General features: G+C 42.3%; 2 long non-coding RNA genes across 3 annotated transcripts; one reads left to right on the forward strand and one right to left on the reverse strand.

Annotated features, from left to right (window-relative positions):
* Window positions 1–1,590: 1,590 nt before the first annotated feature.
* LOC134461887 (uncharacterized) lies at window positions 1,591–12,698 on the forward strand. The gene is made up of 7 exons (XR_010037444.1): window positions 1,591–1,994; window positions 10,467–10,527; window positions 10,724–10,828; window positions 11,278–11,356; window positions 11,461–11,570; window positions 11,826–11,930; window positions 12,530–12,698. It is a non-coding gene; the product is annotated as an uncharacterized LOC134461887 (long non-coding RNA).
* LOC134461407 (uncharacterized) lies at window positions 4,260–7,352 on the reverse strand. Of its 2 annotated transcripts, XR_010037276.1 has the most exons (6): window positions 7,196–7,352; window positions 6,602–6,684; window positions 6,089–6,187; window positions 5,433–5,535; window positions 5,242–5,337; window positions 4,260–4,436 (listed from the first exon to the last, which is right to left on the reverse strand). It is a non-coding gene; the product is annotated as an uncharacterized LOC134461407 (long non-coding RNA). The 2 variants fall into 2 exon arrangements; XR_010037275.1 differs by lacking the exon at window positions 5,242–5,337 and having other exon boundaries at window positions 7,196–7,350.
* Window positions 12,699–18,105: the final 5,407 nt, after the last annotated feature.

Raw genomic sequence — 18,105 nt, forward strand, 5'->3', positions numbered from 1 at the left:
CGCCCCAAAAATGTCCAGGGACCACCTGTCAACTGAATTGGCAGTTGAGGGGTGATAATTTGACACTGCCAATTTCGATGCAGATCACTTCCTTTTTATTCACATTTACAAGCCTGTCTTATTGTGGTGAAAATATGACTTCAGCTATGTCTAGCTTTGTAATACTGTTACAAATAGCCTACTGCTAGTTTGTCTTGGAAAGTAGATATCTCCTTGAGGACCACCTGAGCTTTGTTGTGGACCACCAGTGGTCCCCGGACCACACTTTGAGAATCACTGACTGAGACAGACACTGAATGGGATTCCCCAACTATTGTGTTATTGCACAGCGTCTGACAAGGTGAATTTGTAGGAGAGGAGTAAATTTAGCCGCAAGTTGGTGGCTGAAGGAGAGGAGAGTGTCTAAGTTAGCTACCCACTCAAAAATGTCAACTGTGGTAATCCCTGGCCCATCCTAGTGGTACACAACGCGTTGCGAGTCTAGTTCTAGTCCTGGTGAGGTTGGAGGAGAAGAGTGGATGTGAGTTGTACATCACAACAGCGGGATTCCCAGACCATCACGGTAGTGTGTAGACAGTGTCTGTCTTATAAGTCTGGTCTTGGTAAGGCTGGAAGAGAGGATCTGACGTGAGTGTGTAAAGCCACACTAATACAGCTCAATTATGGATGGGATTTCCAGATGAAACGGCGGAAATTAAACGGAAACATGCTGTCCTCTTTAATGAGGTCACACACACACTGCATGAAAAGAGGAATTTGTGGATGAGTTTTGCACCTTAAATTGCCTCATACCTCAAGCCACAGCATTTGCGGCTCCCCCATGCCCCCCTCCCATCCCCTTCTTAGAAGAGCCTTTAATATGTAAATGCCAGTGATCAGGTCGGGAGCTGCCCCAGTCAATTTCAAGTGGGGTGGGGTGGGGTGAGGTCAGGTGGGTGGGAGGGAGTGGGGGGTCGGCAGGCCTGTTTCTAGGATTTTGGGGTCCCTAGGCAACGGGATTGTTGGGGGCCCTAGGGCATTTTTTGGCCTTTTACTAAAATGTGTGTGTGTGTGTCTGTGTGTGTGTAGGCTATGTTTTTTCACGCTGCCCAGTGGTGTTTTTCAGAATCACTAACCATTAAACCAGGGGTAGGGAACCTATGTCTCGAGGGCCCTTGAGGCCGTTTTATCCGGCCCCTGATATCATTTTAATGTTTTGCAACTTCACAGGAATCTTAGAAATTACATTTCCAATGCAATTAAGTTAGCCTATATTCAGGGGACCTAGAAAAGGTGGGGACTGTTTTAAAGGTGTCTACCTTTAAAGATGTCTATATGTCTATAGGCCTATAGGCCTAAAGGTGTCTATATAGGCCTAAATTTTATGGGGAAATCCTGATTCGTGTTCATAGTACGGCCCCCGGAGGATTTTATGACCATGGTAGGAATTTGAAGTGGCCCCTCGAATGAAAAAGGTTCCCCACCCCTGCATTAAACATTTCTACTAGCCACAGCTTTGCTGCCAGTACATTTTATTATGATACTATAAGCTCAGAAATTAAGTTGATCAAACAATTCGATCTGTGCTATAAACATTTAAATGAACCTACGCTATCAAAATAGAATCATCTGAATGATCTTTCTTGGACATACATTTTGAAGTGACCCTTCGAATTAAAAAGGTTCCTCAGCTGCTTTTGAGGAAAAACATCAATGTGCTTGGCCACTCTGGTTTTTAAATGGTATTCTGAACTAAAGCAAGGATTGTTCAAGTTAGTTGAAAATAGACCGTCTCTGGTTAAATTAGTTCTACACCAAGCCTTTAGGTGGCAGTAAAACGAATTGGCACAATGCGAATTCCACACACAAGCCACAAAGAAAGAAGCCATCAGCCGCGGTCAACAGCACCTTCCTGATTGAACAGAACCACGCGTTGTCTGTGTGGTTTACAAGTTTCTTGGCGATATGGGGGGAAAGTTCCTCACATACCAACGGAAAATGGGCTTCATATACATGTAAGTACATTTTACTCAACTGTGGTTTAAAGTTTCAGTTCTCAAGAGCGATTGAATAGCTCCTCTGAACACAGATCCGCCATTGCTAAGTTATGGCACAGCCGCTTTACATAGCTGGTAGCTCAAGTCCCCTCAATGTGACTACACTAGTTGCTGCTGTACGCTAGGAAATTCTGATGACTTGCGAGCATCGTAATGACAAAATGCTGTGGTGAAACAGTGAATATGTTAACTATACTTGTTGATGGTAAATTGTTTGACATTGCTCGTTCTCAGTTGCCTTTCCCCTGCCTAAAGATAGACAAAGGCTACCGTTAGCATGCTATTGCGTTAGCTCATCAACTAGATGCTGGCCACTGCTCATTTTTCACGTCTGCCCGGCATTTCCAATAGTGTCCGGCTGCGTCCTGCGTCCACTAAAGACACGCCCACCTCTCACTCGAGACACGCCCTCTCGAGACACGCCTACCGGTAGTGGCAGGAAACAGGATTTAGCGCCGCCATACGAATTCAAACAGTGAATAAAAGTTGTTAAACGGTATTTCATATAATGATGAGATACTGAGAACCTCAGCTGATGAGAGCTGAGAACCTCAGCTTTCCATAACTGAAAACGGCATTTTCCTAGCATCTGTCGGTACCTTACCTGTCGCTTCTGCCTTATCTGTCGCTCTTGTCACCTGATTGGCTGAAATGAACGATCCATGTTTTAGAGGCTGTCCGGGTTATCGCCTGTTCATAAACAATCGTATTTTAAGTTTTCCTGGTAGACTGTTCGTTTTTATTTAATAACAAAACACCGTGAAGCAGAACATTAACATTGAAATCGCGTCGCATTCATCGATCTTAATGTACTGAAATGAATTTCGACACAGGCTTGTTATACCCCCTGATTTACTATGTTTACTGCTAAGCTAATGTAGCACGTTGTGTAACACACGACCACCGGTACATTAAGTTTATATTGGCCGCGAAATATTTTACATCTGTAAGTTAATACAGTATACTATTTTACATCTATAACCTATCTATAGCCTACTATTTCCACGATCTGCTTACCTTGATCCCCACAGACACCACGCAAAACGCCAAAATACGAGGGAATGCACTCATTGACTGAATATTGCTACTGTGACAGACTGAGCAAGTGACTGGATTACATTAACTTGCTTTTCGTTTTTACCTGGTAACAATTATATAATAATTATATTCTCTATAACATAACAACGTTAAAAATGCAACTAAGTAGAAGCTTGCAGGGACACCAGTGTTTTATTTCACCTTTATTTTGGAATTCCCAGATGCCAGTTTAAATCAGCTGAAATAACTTACAGTATTAAGTAATGTGCCATTTATATATTTTTTAAAAAACAACAACAAAAAAACAAACAAACAAACAAAAATTATACACTGCATACCCCTACTTGAATAAAAATAACATTTTGTTAAACAGGTGCATGAGTAAGGGACAGCTCTTCCACATACCCATGTCATTGTAATGGGGGCAGGCGTTTGTTTACATTTCAAAAAAACATCTTCATTTATTCCCAATAACATTCAAAAGGTTATGCAACATCAGCAGACAACTAGCAAACAGACAGTGATACCTTTTGGGATGGTATTTGGATTAGGCCTATGTTAAGAAGGTTTTTAATACAATCAAAGTCTGCCCCCATTAGAATAGCTCAGATCTCAGAAAGAGCTGAGTCAAAAGAATGCCATCATCACCGGGTAGCCTACTGACAAGTCAAGGGTAGCATGAGCTATACAACAGCATATTGAAATTGGCAGAAACTATCTTTTAAGAGACAAATGGTTGAGTAATCCAGTGCCACTTTGATGTTATGGGCATTCTAATTTACCAGAAATCACCAGACATAACCTTCCATTCATTTTCAATGGTTTTTTTTTCTTCTGGTGAGTTAGAATGTCCATACCACCAAAGCACCAAAGCGTGGTATGGAAATCTATGGGACAATGAAGAGGGAAGTGTGGGTGACCAGATCACAAAAAAAAACAGCTGGCATCAAAGCATCAAGGATATCTGGGCTTCTATAACCCTGATGCAATGCCACTGCCCATTGACTTCAATGGTGCGACACCTTCCATTCTGACACACATTGAGACACACTGCCATGCAAAGCAAGTAAGAGTGTGGGAAGATAATCACAAATAGTAGCTACATTCCTGTCCTGATGCATCTGCCAGATGGCAATCTAGCAAAGAACTTGTGCCGAGGGTGCAGTAACACATGGAGAACCATGATGTGACGCAGTATGTGATGGTTTATTAGCAGTTTTGTGGTTGTAGTGTCTTCTACAGGGTTCACAAGAAGTGTAGATTTTGCAGAGGTTTTGGTGGCCCATGACTGGTCCTGGATGGTGCACCACCTCCACCGAATCTCCCCTGATGCTGATGAGTTGGACATGCTGGAAATGTCATCTAAAGTTTGGCAAAGAGAGAAGATTAGAGGAGAGTGCGTGCGTGCGTGCGTGCGTGTGTGTGTGTGTTATTAACCCATTTTAGCCTGATGCTGCATACACGATGCATTGTCCAAGGCGCCTAAAGTGACATGGGTGCATTCCAATATGCAGACTCCTGTCCATTCTCATGCAAGATGATGGTCTTGGCTTTTAAATGCAACTACTTTCATGTTTTTATGTGCCTCAGAGGCTGAGCAAGTTAGGTTTTTACCGCCCCTGGCAAAAAGTATGGAATCACCTGTCGTGGAGGATGTTCATTCAGTCATTTTTATTTTTTAGAAATATGATGGATCACAGACCTGACTCAGAACTGAACTCATTTCAAAGGGCAACTGTCTGGCCTTAAGAAACACCAAAAGAAATCATGAAAAGTAATTCCATTAGTAAGTAAGAGTTACTTTTTTAGAGCATGCATAGGGAAAAAAAATATGGAATGACTCAGCTCTGAGGAAAAAAATATGGAATCATGAAAAACAAACACACAAACAAGCACTTCAAAAACTTTTTCTGGATTTTGGAACAACGTACAGCCTCGGAGTAATAGTATTAATGAGAAAAAACGGTATCCTTTATCAATTTGGCTTCAAATGTCTCTGATTACAGTGACAGAACATCTTGGGACCTTGCCATTGACCATTTAAAAGTGATACTGTCCCATTTTTGGAAATAAGCTCATATTACACATCCCCTTGAGTTAAATAACTGACTTTTACCTTTCTCCTGTACTTTCAACCGTTCTCTGAGAACGGCAGTGTAAATTTTACCTCCGAGCTAGCAGTTAACATGGACTCCTATGAGACCAGTTAGCCGCCAGCTGAAATGAGTTCAGTTCTGAGTCGGGTCTGTGATCCATCATATTTCTAAAAAATAAAAACGACTGAATGAACGTCCTCCACGAAAGGTGATTCCATACTTTTTGCCAGGGACTGTATATGGGTTGTAATAACCAACCTACCGTAGAGCACATTTGTTGTCAATACTTGAGTAATGTCGTTGACCGCCCTCCTCCTCCAGGTGAGCCATTCGTGTACATCCGTGGACTGGCAGCAACACAGCATCTGAACAGACAAAATCCAAGGCGACATTGCAGTACAAAACTATTAGATTACAGTCTTGCATTACATTTTGTGGTAATGCAGTTATGAGTGTTACAACACACCCCAGTTGCAGGCTTATTATTGTGCTTCTGGGTTCACTCTGGGTGTGTGTAGAGTAGTTTATCTAAGTGGCCTCTGTCTTCAGTCTACAAGAAAGTAAGCTGTATCTGTTGTGTCTCATCTGAATTTTAATATAATACTCCTCTTGTAGAATATACCCCATGTGGACTTTGGGAATCATAGACGTTTTGACATTTATTTTTTCCACAATTAAGACCTCTGTGTCATATTCCCAAGGAATGGTAGCATCGCATCTGCTCTGCTGTGCTGAGTCAAAGTAATTCATAAGCCTACTGGTTGTGTTTTCCCTGCCCATTCACAACTTTGATGGCCTGCAATTTATTCAGATGTGTTCTACAACTTTTTGATGAAACTTCCATTTTACATTTGATACCACAAACTAGGCTTACTTGTTGTGCTGTGTGGATTTTTGTTAAGCAGGGATCTCAGTTACCAATTAGCATGTTCTCCTCTTGTTACCAGCATCAGTCTGAACCTGACTGGACACCTGTGCACGTCACCATATGTGAACTCTGAGGGCAAGTGTAGAAGCCTGGCAAATAAAGACAGGAATAAGTCTCAGTATCACTGTAGGCTGTACAGCAGGGGTGGGCAACTTTCATTATAAGGTGGGCCAACATTTTTAATTACCACAATCAGTGGGCCACATCACCACGCACTTGAGAGAATGTACAGGATACTTCACTTTTTCTTTATTTATACCTGAATGCTTACACTATTGATTTATAGGGGGTTAAAAACTGTCCTTTTTCTTTTTTTAAAAAGTGAGAAGTTGGGCTGCATGTGGCGCCCGAGCCTCCAGTTGCCCATCCCTGCTGTACAGTATCCTAACAGAAAGGCTCTCATAGTATTTCAAATAATGGTCTATATAAAAACTGGTTATAATAGGTACAGTGCAGCATAAACAGGGTTGAGGGGGTGGTTTCTTTTATTTCGTTGTACCTACCGAGTAGTTTAGCCAATGTCTGTGTGACACGTTCATGCTGCCACCTCCACAGCATCCTCTTCACAACCGCAGGGGCAAAACACCTGAAAACATAATAATGTAATCCTTTTTCAGTCCAAGATATAGACTAGAAAATGAGTGACAGCATCACAATCAGGTATGCAAGTGTAGTGGACCCCCCCATTTTTGTCTTTTTGTTATTCCCTTATTCTCACTCCCTGTCTTTTTGTTGTCCTGTCAGAAGTTGTCTTTTAGTTTAATTATGCTGTTGCACGTTCTCGCCAATAGATGACATCATAGGACCAGCAATGAGTGCAGAGACCCTCTATGGTGCAGTAGCCAGTGACTTCGGTCACATAAAGAACGAAACGTGGAAGTGACAGGCTTTGTTATGATACAGAAGGCAGCAGTGTCAGCTGTACAGTTATGCTGAGGAAAATGTAAATAAACAACGAACTCAGCAAAACTCAACACACTTGAGGACCTTATTCATTGAGTGTGCAACATAAGCATTCACGCAATAATGCCACCAGGTCACATTTAAGATTTAACTAGGAGTATTTTGTTATGGATCTTATGTAGTGATAGACTTACCATTTCTTGTTATGGCATATCTGGCCTATTCCCAAGAGAAGGCTGATGTCCCTGTCTGTTGATCTGATTTTGACGTCGGCAAGATGCTTCGTGCTGTCTGGGTTTCAAACCTAGTGGTGAAATGACAAGGGATTTTATGTAAACAAAATGCTTATTTCAGTAAGTGATACAGTTAACAGATCTAAGAAGTTCCCAGAGCACCCTACGATAGCTGGCATGGTTGGCACAAAGACCCAAAGAGCAAAATTGTCCCAAGATTGTCTTCCAAACAATTCCACTCCAAACATTTTCCTTCTGAAATAAACAATGTCCATATCCAATCAAACCTCAGTAGGCAGCTATCTCGTCAGGTCGGCCTTACCATAGACACATCTGTGGCCCGTAAATTTACAATCTCAAACGTCATCACCATATAAGCCATGGCACAACACAAGCGTTTTTTTGATAATAAACAAGATATCTCGGCACGTTTGCGCTAGTTATCTGAACACTGATTGTTAGCGAATGCCCGAAATAGTGTAGAGCTAGCTGCCATTTATGTTATGCTAGCTAGGGTCAAGTCATCTCATCCAAACTAGCCACAGTAAAGCTAGATTTATGCTTCGCTCGCATAGAATCTGCGTCCGTCCGTTTTCTGTCTATGCGAGTCCACGCCCCCCTCTCAGAGGCTCTGCGCCCGTCGTCTAGCGCCTCGAAAAAATTCTAACTATCCGTCGGACGGACGCGGAGTACGCAGACAAAAAGGCACTATGATTGGTCGTCTCGCTACTTCCTTGTTCTGTTCTTGTGGCAGCGCAATGCCAGTAATTTGCGAGAGCAGAGCTGTATTCTGTTAAAAACTTTATTAATGCCTTGTGTGTAAATGTGTGTAAATACACGAAGCTAAGCTAAGTAACAAACAATGCATCAGTTGAACACTCGTGGCACAATGCCTGCGGTTTTACTACCGTTCCTCCACCGAATGTAAACACACATCGGCAGAACCAACTGTCTTTACATGCTTGCATTTTCTGCTCGTGAAAACAGACTGGGTATGTCAAATAATGATACCACTGCATTGCCTTTGCAATTTGTGTGAAAATACCTAGCTAACCGGGATAGAAAGCAACATTGCTTAATAATGACCGCAGTGCTTACAATGTAGTGAAAGTAGCCTAATCGCGCAATTTCAAATGTGGCTGGCAACGAGACCTCGGACCTCGCAGAGCTCGCAGATGCATGAATACAAAATTGGTTCGTGGCCACTCCCACGCGACTTTTCACGCTCGCAGTTGCTGAAGTCTAATCTGACCTTAAGGGGGGAATTACGCTTCAAATGAACGGGAATGACTAAAAACTTTAGAAATATATTGTTAGAATGTACCGTATACAAGGTTAGTCTATGAGGTTAAATAGTTTTCTTACATATATATCTCAGTTACGTACCTTATCTTCTGCACGAATCGAGGCCTCCTGTTTCATTGGCACGAATGAATGAAAAATCCTGTCAGGGAGCGGAGCAGTTAACTGCAGCCGTTTGTTTACAGTTGTTACCAGGGCAACGCAGCTAGGACCCCAAAGCGACAGATAAGGCAGAAGGAACAGGTAAGGTAAGACAGGTAAGGTACCGACAGCATCTACCAATCCGAAGGTAGCCTACTTTAAGTGCGGGGTTACTTTTCTAAAGATAGCGTTTTGTTTCCTTGGAAACGGAACAGAGATGAAGCCAGACAGACTGACGAAGCGATAAAACAATGTATGTCATTTGACTCGGTTTTGCATTATTATGGATGCATTTCTAATCTTGACATTCTAATGAACAATCTGTGCGAGTTTCAAAATGCGTTTTTATGGAACATGGGAGTAAAATGTGTTAACAGTACGCCCGTCTGGGATTTGTTAGCTAGTCCGCTAGTTAGCTAGCAAGTAAATAGATATTACAATCGATCTGTCTCAATGGCCCAAACATACACAAAGAAACACCAGGATTTGGATGTTTAATATCAGCAATTTGTCAAAGCAAAACATTTTGAAAACATTCACAGACCAGTTCATTATATCCACAGCCTTGAGTGTCGGCAAATCTTCCCACTTTTGACACATGATGTAGTGTAGAGCTAGCACTTGCTAGCTAACTAGCGGGCCAGCTATTTCAACAAATCCCAGACGGGATGTAAACACATTTACTCCCATATCACATAAAAACACATTATGAAATTCGCATAGATTGTCCATTAACATGTCAAGATTAGAAATGCATCCATAATAGTGCAAAACCGAGTCAAATAGCGTGTGCGTAACACATAAACCGCGTCCGTTTCCAAGGAAACAAAACGCTATCTTTAGAAAAGTAATTCCGCACTTAAAGTAGGCTACCTTCGGATTGGTAGCTGCTAGGAAAATACCGCTTTCAGTTATGGAAAGCTGAGGTTCTCAACTTTTAAACAGGACCCATGGTGTGTCTTTAGGTCTAAATTAAAAATATTCTGTGTCAGATCGAAAAAATGAAGTTTTGAATGGGTTTCAATGGCTCCAACGGGCTTCAAAGGGCTGTGGTGTAATCCATTTTTCAGACCGCTCGAGACACGCCTTCAGACCGCTCGAGACACGCCTTCTCAAGACACGCCCCTGTCTTGCAGGACGCAGACAGACTCTACTCGGCATTTCGCTGATGAACTAACGCTTAGACGCCTTGCCAATGTATTTTACAGCGGCAAAAATGCATCTAGGCGACGTTGGAAAGACTGGTGGTGTGCCGTCTGGGTATGTTGGTTTTCAGTGCTGGGCAGTAGCGAAGCGACTAGTTTAATTACATTCTCTAGTAGCTTGGTCGTAGCGTCACTACTATGTATCGAGTAGCTAACATCCCTTGAAACGCATTGCCCTTTCACCAAACCGACCGATTCTTCCTTGTTGCGTTCTATATTATGAAAGCTAACCGTGAGTAGTTCTGGCGGCAGCTCTCAGTAACGCGAGCCCAATGTATCAGCGCGAGCTCAATGTCGACCAGAGTGGTCAAGTTGAGCACGCCACCCCGAAATCAATGTGAAATACCCTGCCATTTGCAACAGGCAACCTGTCCTTTACAAGTATGGGTCCTCAAAACAGCACTTGTTGCACAAATAAGTGTAGATGGCCTCTTCAAGAAATTGAAATTATGTATGGTCACTTTTTCTTATTGTTTCACGTGGAGGTCTACTGACCTTGTCTAAATAATGTAGGCTAGTTTATGTCCATGTATTATATTAGGACCCAAGGTTAATGGGTTATTCTATTTACCATGTTTTCACAGGCTGCTGTCTCATAATATGGCGAAGACAAAGGCCTAACTCGCCATAGAAGACTGAAAGAATGTAAGATTAACTTCTTTGTGACCAATATGACTTGCTCATTGATACATTTGCTATGTCAATATGAGGTGCATGGCAAAATATTTAATTTATTTGTCTCGCTTCTAGGAGCTGTAGAAACAACAGGGTGTTCTTTTTCAGGGTATTCTTTTTTATAGAACTGGACAGGTCATTTATTCGTTCCCCTTGTTTTTTGAAGTGTCCTGCAGGATGCTGTGTCCTGCAATCCTGTGTGCTGTGCTACAGACGCGTGTGGAGGTCAACCCAAAATGGGCACAGTCTCACCACAGAAGAGTGAAAGAGGGTAAGCTTAACCTATAGCCTACGTCAGGGTCGGGGAACGTTTCTCATTCGAAGGGCCGCTTCAAATTCATCCGAGGGGCCGTAAAAGTCCTCCAAGGGCCGTACTATGAACACAAACCAGGATTTTCCCTTTCACTTTAGGCCTATATTGAAGGCAGCCACATTTAAACAAATGCCACCTTCTTCAGGTTCCCTGAATATAACTTAATTGTATTGCAAATGTATTTTCTAAGATTCCTTTACAAAATATGTCATATTTCATGTGAAGCTGAATAGCATTAAAATTATATCGGGGGGCCAGATAAAACTGCCTCAAGGGTCGCAAACGGCCCTAGAGACATAGGTTCCCCACCCCTGGCCTACATTGTCAATATGACTTGTGCTACTTTATAGATAAGTAATCAATGCTGTGCATTGCTATGTTTTGATTTATTTTCTTACATCCTACAGATCCTGGCAGGGAGACGGTAGTGTCCTGCAGAATGGTGATGGGCCAATCTTACAAGAGACCACAGAAAACTGATATAGTGTAAGATTATCCCTGTTGGGCTCAATAGGTCTTGCTTATTGACATATTTGCTATGTCAATATGAGGTGCATGGCAAAGTATTTATTTATTTGTCTCGCTTCTAGGAACTATAGAAACAACAGTGCCTGCTGCAGTATAACGAGGACACCCTGAGCAGAGAGCTCCAATAGACCCAGGTCCAGTGTCTTGGCAGGGTGAAATGGCACTGATATGGGTATGTACTAATGTCAGTTAAAATGAATGAATTAATTAATTCTCATATCTGAATAATGTGAACACTGGATTTACCACACACACACACACACACACACACACACACACACACACACACACACACACCCTAGGCCTAGATGATTTGGACCCAAGGTTACTTTTACCACAGCTCTGGCACATCAATTTTCATTTGTTTAATAACTGGTCAGGTAATTTATTCATTCCCCTTGTTTTTTTTGTTGTTTTTTTTCTGTAGTGTCCTGCAGGATGCTGTGTCCTGCAATCCTGTGTGCTGTGCTACAGACGCGTGTGGAGGTCAACCCAAAATGGGCACAGTCTCACCACAGAAGAGTGAAAGAGGGTAAGCTTAACCTATAGGCTACGTCAGTGGTGGGGAACCTTTCTCATTCGAAGGGCCAATTCAAATTCACCCGAGGGGCCGTAAAAGTTCTCCAAGGGCCGTACTATGAACACAAACCAGGATTTTCCCCTTCACTTTAGACCTATATTGAAGGCAGCCACATTTAAACAAACACCACCTTCTTCAGCTTCCCTGAATATAACTTAATTGTATTGCAAATGTATTTTCTAAGGTTCCTTTACAAAATATGTCATATTTTATGTGGAAGCTGAATAACATTAAAATTATATCGGGGACCAGATAAAACGGCCTCAAGGGTCGCAAACGGCCCTCAAGACATAGGTTCCCCACCCCTGGCCTACATTGGCAATATGACTTGTGCTACTTTATAGATAAGTTCTCAATGCTGTGCATTGCTATGTTTTGATTTATTTTCTTACATCCTACATATCCTGGCAGGGAGACATAGTGCATGAGACCATAGAAGACTGAAATAGGAGATTATCCCTGTTGGGCTCAATATGACTTGCTTATTGATATATTTGCTATGTCAATATGAGGTGCATGGTGAAGTATTAATTTATTTGTTGTTTCTACAGCTCCCAGAAGTGAGACTGAGTGCCTGTTGCAGTATGACGAGGACGCAGTGACCAGAGACCTTCAGTAGACCCTGCTGGCATGATTGGCGTCTGAAGAACATGAAATCAACAGCAATGTTTATAATGTTGTACATACCTGTATAGTCTGTATTAAAAGGCAGTACCTGTAGTATTTTTCCTCTTACTTTCATATTTACCACATATTTACTATGAATTGACAACTTTTACTAAAATCCATTTTTGTATGTGCCCTGACTAAAACTATCCTTAAACCTAACCTGTCAGATGTAACAACAACCTGCTCTTAGAAATTTGGCAGCAGTCTACTTGGATGCAGCAGGGAACATAGAACCCTTTTTTGAAAAAGCATTGTATGTTTCTGAGTTTTATGAATTGTGCCCTTCCCAAACATCATGCATAGGCTAAGCGTATCTGACACGCTGATTTGAACTCACTATCGCGTGTGTCCAATACGCATTTTCAAGTTAAGTCGTGCTCCACAACGCCCTCTGACAGGTTAGGTTTAGGGATGGTTTTGGTTTAGGCACAATTTAGGTAGAAATTCGCCTAATCTCGCTGTTCTTGGCAAAAGTAAAGCAGCAGAAACTTTACTTCACTGACAGGTTAGGTTTAGGGGTGGTTTTGGTTAGGGCACAGCAAAACATATTTGCGTTTAGTAACAGAAATGCGCTGTGACAAAACAAAATCGCCGACACGGCGGGAAAACTGCGCAAACCTCATCACTAGTCAAAAGTGCATGAAAGCGCTTTACCGTTGCGTTGAGGAGCATTGAATTCAAAATGCGTCGCACCATGCACTAGCGTGCGATACGTACGCTAAAGCATGATGACAGCCTGCCCAAACTTAACTTGAAATGTTTCCTAGTTGTACATTTGTGACATGAGTGCTGTGTACATCACTGCATATATAGTATATTGTCTGCAGGGTATGTGTGTAGTTGCATGGTTCTTGTCAAAGTGTGTGTACATTGTTTGGTGTGATATTAAAAGCGTTTTTAATAAAATCATTTTCATTTCATTCATTTTCATTTTATCAATAAATTCACATCATGCATGCTAAAGCCCCATCACAGTGCAGCCTATAATGATGTGAATATAATGATGTGAATATACAAAGTAAAATCAACCTAGGTATATTATTAATAATAATTTTTGCATAATTATACGGACCTACTGTATACGGTCTGCATAAATTAATCCAACGTGACCAATAGAAGGTCGTAGCTGCTAACCAATAGCGCAGCTCTTTTACTTTGAGTCACGTGTCTTTTTCGTCCAATAAGAGCAAGGCTAGTCCGCGTTCCGGGCTGCGATGGTGCAAATCGTAGGAGATTTCAGGAAGGCGCATGAATATTGTCCAATCACGTTCGCTGAATGTTCGCGGAAAACCCTGGTCCAATCCCAGGCTTTGTTGGTGTCCTGTTTCAACCACAGCGAGCACGACGACTACAAACTTCCAACGGGATTATTAATAACTAAAAGCAATTATCACAAGCAAATAAGTAACACGTGTGTGTGTTTATTTTCGATTGTTTAGGTATTTTTGCGTCTTGAAATGGTATTGTGACCCTGCAGCTTAGCTAATTTCTTGTTTATGCTAGCGGAGTTTTGCTAAGCTAGCTAGCAGGGCACACTAGGGTCAATGGGAAGACAGGCTATGGTAGTAGCCCCTGTAATCCATAACCCAGCGATTTAATATCTTTTCTCTCTAATAAGTTTTTTTTTAAAAACTATATTTAGTTACTGTTAAATGTGTTTATTGTAAACCCCTGACTCTGTATGCTGTGGGAAGAGGAGTGGGAGTGCAGCCCCAAGCCCCAGGGTGATAATTGTACTGTGTGGTAATCCAACAGAACCATCACTAAAACATTGTATCAATCTTCACCTGTCTCGGAGTCATCTTTATTCCAACTACAACACAACGCAGATTTAAATTCCAACCGGTTACATTAAACGGTGTCTAACTTTAATCTGTTTAATAGTGCAATAATTGCATAGAAAGGTCTTATATTTGTCTTTTTCGGCGTAGTTTTTTTTTTCCCGACTGCGATGAAGCGATGGCCGCCATTAAACAAATCACAACAAAGCCTCTGGTTGGACCGGGGATTCATTCCTCGAACGTGATTGGACGCTTCCGAGTCGCCTTCCTGAAATCTCCTATGATTTGCACCATCGCTTCCGGGCTGGCTGTCATTGCCTTTCATGTGGTAATCGTTGGGCCATTAACACCCTGCTGTGAGACCTGTTCGCGGCTCGCGATTCGCTTCCGGGCGATTTAGGTGTCATCAAAATTGTTAGTTTTGATTCTCTCAAGCGCTCAAAATCAGACGAAAGTTAGGCAAGTCCGTGGACGATTAGGGACGAGTTCATTGTCACAAATCCCCCTTTTCGTGCTGTGACTGTGCAGATGAGGGAAATGCCACACGAGAGACACATGTGCTCTATTGGCTCCATTGTGCGCTGCCACTATTGGGTCAAAAAGCTGTAAGGGGCATTTCAACAACTTTACAGACGCACCAAAACAACTAAAAATGGCTTAGATTTGCTTTTATTGCCGAATACACTCGTTATTCCTGCCGTATGTCTCTGAACTCACAAATAGCTCTCATGAGATACAGTGTAGAGTACATGTCTCAATTTTGACCTACTGTAAATGTCACTCATGCCTTTTTTTATTGTCCTAGTTAAACTTTAAGAGGAATACACATTCCTTCCTTCCTAATAACAATGACAATAATAATAATAATAATAATAATAATAATAATAATAATAATAATAATAATAATAATAACTTAATTTGTACAGCACAAATCATACAAGAAATGCAGCTCAATGTGTTGTAACAGACTAAAAACAAAAAATAAATACATTGATGTATAAATATATAATTACAAACATACATACAAACATACATACATACAAACACTATAGGCCTACATACAAGCGTATCATGTTGTTTCAGCCTTGTTTGACAGGTCAGGTTAACTGTACCAGTAGCGATGGCTCTAGCAGCACTGTGTGCAGGGATATAATCCCTCTGACTTTAAAGGCTTTATACTGTGCTGGTACAGAAACAACAACTCGAAATTCCCACATTCCTCTGGGCTTCTATCTCCTCTTTTGGTAGCATTGACCCTGTAGCTGTAAAGGGATTCCATTTACGCAGACATGGGGCTTTCATTTGCACACAAACAGAAATGTATCATCTTAAAATGATTCTAACAATTCAAACATGGGGATTTTAAAACTCTGATTTTGCTTTTGCATGCAAACTGAGAATATCGGAGACATGAACTATTTGGTTCCGGAGCATGCTTGCTGCATGCATGTTTTGTGTCAATTTTGCGCGCAGGAAAACATCTGTCACAAGGTAAACAGATGTGTGCATACGGTACAATATTGACAATCTTCTGCACTTCCATGTTGAGGTTGTGGTAGAGTCAAACAATGATGGAAACATTCATCAAAACCCCGTTGGCTATCTGTCCCCTAGATGATACCTCCAGAATCGTGCGAAGTCCTCCGGTCGTCCCGAAACAAGTACTGTATGTGCACTCCATTGGCACGCGGTTGCATGCGTAATTTAAGGCACACAGCATGTTCCTGGCCTTCCTTCTTCTCCTTACACTGCTGCCATATTCATCACAGCTCTCAGCAGCAGGGTCACTAACAGCTTGTCGGGCCCAGGATAAAGTCTTCTGAAAGCCCCCCCATAGTCTCAGTTCATACAATGTACCGGTAATTAGCACCGAATTCATCCACAACCTCTCACTGGGCCCAGAACAGCTGACCAGTTTCACTGTCTCCTAAAAGCACTCCTCTGCTGAGTTGCTCTTATAAGTCCTTTTTTGGGGCAGACAAGTGTATCGAATGATAATGATGGCCAAGTCTTACGCTGATGAAGAGGACAACATTTACTGCGAGACAACCCACCATTCCGCTTCAAAGGCAGTCGACTAATTAAACTCGTGCATCACGGAGGAGCTCTTTCTCCCCCCGTCTCTCTCTCTCTCTCTTTCTCCCCCCGTCTCTCTCTCTCTCTCTCTGTTACAACATGGGCCCTCCTGCCAGGGCCGGATTAAAATAACCTGGGGCCCCTAAGCTACAGACTTCTGTCTGACTGAGTTAAGGACAACATGTCTACTAACTGCGTCCAACACAACAGATGTTTTTTTTTCAATATTGCATCTTCACAATTCTGCAATTTTTCACTCTTGGTCAATCAGGGGGCCCCTAGGCAGTATCTAGCCTGTTAGTTACTACTACCCTGTTTGCTGCTCCTCTGAGGTCCAGATGTCCTTGTTCGTTAATTAGGGCCAGGTCCGTATGGGAGGCGGGTCTTGTTTGGGGCAGGCTGAGTAGATGGTGGGCAGTGGCAGGCCAGGAGTGGAAGGGCCAGTAGAGTGGTTTTAGAAGTGAAACACTTGGCTGTACGTTTGCCCTTTTAGTGTATCTACGTGTACCCACATGTAATATTCTGAAGTTGCATACCTAACCCTAACCCGAGCCCTACACAGTGGAAGTACATACTGTTGACATGCTGTGGTATACTTTGTAAGACTGGAACAGGGAAATTAAAAGAGAAGAAAAGAAAGCCCAACTGAGAAACTCCAACTCACATTGCCATTGTGACACAGCACTCCACAGCACCCAAGGGAGCAGTGCGACGGGACGGTACCATTCTCAGGGTACCTCAGTCATGGGGGAGGATGGGGGAGAGCACTGGTTAATTACTCCCCCCACCAACCTGGCGAGTCGGGAGTCGAACCGTCAACCTTTGGGATACAAGTCTGACGCCCTAACCGCTTACCAATGACTGCCCTTAAATTAAAATAAAGTGGGTGAGTGGGTGGGTGTGGGATGGGGGGGGGTGGTCTGGATGCGGTGGGTTATGCAGAGTTCAAGAAGGGATGGTGATAGTAGCACAATACAAAGTACAGTGAGATGTTGTTAAAGGAGCCCGGCCTGGGTCATTTGCCGATACTTCCCTATCTCTCTCTCCCCACATATTCCCTGTCTCTCCTCCACTGTCCTGACAAAAAAAGCCCTAAACATATATATTTTTTTAAAAACACACACACACATTTAGATGTACAACACTGCAAGGCTGTGAAAACTAAATTCAATTATCCACCATAAGCAGCATATCATAAATAAAAGTATAGAGGACAACATAGAGAGATCTTATCCCTGATTGAGCGCAGCAGGTCACTCGTGCCAGACCCCTTTGTGTTAATCAGCGTTGAAGAGTGGGAGTTAACCGTACGGCACAGTTAACGAGTATCTCCTTAAGTGCAGCAGTATCCTTTATTGTCAACAGCGTTATATTGTTAAGCATACAATCCTATTCATAACTCTGTGACCGGCTAACCCATTCGCTCCCTTAAAATAGCTTCGTCACTGTGAAATAAGGCCTATAGGGCTTTGGGCTCTACAGTATCTCGGCATAGCCAACATGCGGAAAATGTTGCAAATGTTAAGAGGGGCTTTTAGAAAAAAAATCAACGCTAACAAAGGAGAATGAGGTTAAGTGCTGACACAAGATTAGTTTTAGAT

This window comes from Engraulis encrasicolus, chromosome 13, assembly GCF_034702125.1.
Source record: "Engraulis encrasicolus isolate BLACKSEA-1 chromosome 13, IST_EnEncr_1.0, whole genome shotgun sequence".
Taxonomy (NCBI): Eukaryota; Metazoa; Chordata; class Actinopteri; order Clupeiformes; family Engraulidae; genus Engraulis; species Engraulis encrasicolus.